Source organism: Cervus canadensis, chromosome 2, assembly GCF_019320065.1.
Source record: "Cervus canadensis isolate Bull #8, Minnesota chromosome 2, ASM1932006v1, whole genome shotgun sequence".
Classification (NCBI taxonomy): domain Eukaryota; kingdom Metazoa; phylum Chordata; class Mammalia; order Artiodactyla; family Cervidae; genus Cervus; species Cervus canadensis.
In genome coordinates this window covers 43,410,072-43,410,971 of record NC_057387.1, presented here as the reverse complement: position 1 = coordinate 43,410,971, position 900 = coordinate 43,410,072, and the positions used below count along the sequence as shown (strand labels likewise).

The following is a 900-nucleotide window of genomic DNA, read 5'->3' as shown; positions in this document are numbered from 1 at the left end:
ATCTGATAAGTAGAACAGTTTTTAAGACAAGGGTCTTCATTCTTTGCAAAGAGCTAATCATTCAGCAGTTACATGTGTGACATATTTTACGTGTTCAAAACCATGTAACAGAACTGATTGTTGCTTAAGTTAAAACAATCCTTTTGTTTAACTAGTAAAAACAAAACAATCCTTTTGTTTAACTAGTAAAAACAAAATCTGTTTTGAAATCCATAGAGTTGAAGTTGCTCTTGATTTGATGTTTTAAAGGAAAATAAACTGATTTTTTTTTTTTTTTTTTTACCAGGGGAAAGCGCGAACGCAGTCCCCCACTACCACAAATTATGCAGTCGAGTTTCCCACATTTGGGGAAATCGCAGGGGTCAGCACATCCGGAGTGCAATGGATAAGCCTTGCCCTGGGAAAACCACCTTCGTGATCATGGTATCTCCCCTGCCAGGTAAGTATTAAACTGATTTTTGATTGCACATTTAATGTTAATTCAAGTGCTTCATGATGTCACTTTAAGCTATACTATTGCCTATTGAAAATCTATTTTTATAAATCCCTTTTTAAGAAAGATTTGCATTATCCATCATTTAGTGTTAGTTTTTAAGAATAAAATTTAGTGTTTGTAATTTTATTGTCATTTCTACCTAAAACTTAGACTTAACAATATGCTTTGCCTACTTATTTGCACAGTGGCTCCCTAAATCCTTATGGATTTGTTTATTAATGATATATGTTCTTTATTTAGCATTTCTTTTCATTGACACACTTTGTGCGTCACTGTATGCTTTTAACCTTTTTCATTCTACTCTGCCTTATAAATGTTAACTTTACTTTGAATATTATTTCCTCAGCACTTTGAAGATATTACCCCATCCTCTTCTAGCCTCTAATGATGATGAAGTCTGCTAT

General features: G+C 33.0%; 1 non-coding gene across 1 annotated transcript; it reads right to left on the bottom strand.

Annotated features, from left to right (window-relative positions):
• Window positions 1–283: 283 nt before the first annotated feature.
• On the bottom strand, window positions 284–447 carry LOC122437550. Its single transcript, XR_006268359.1, has one exon. It is a non-coding gene; the product is annotated as a U1 spliceosomal RNA (small nuclear RNA).
• Between the last annotated feature and the right edge of the window lie 453 nt (window positions 448–900).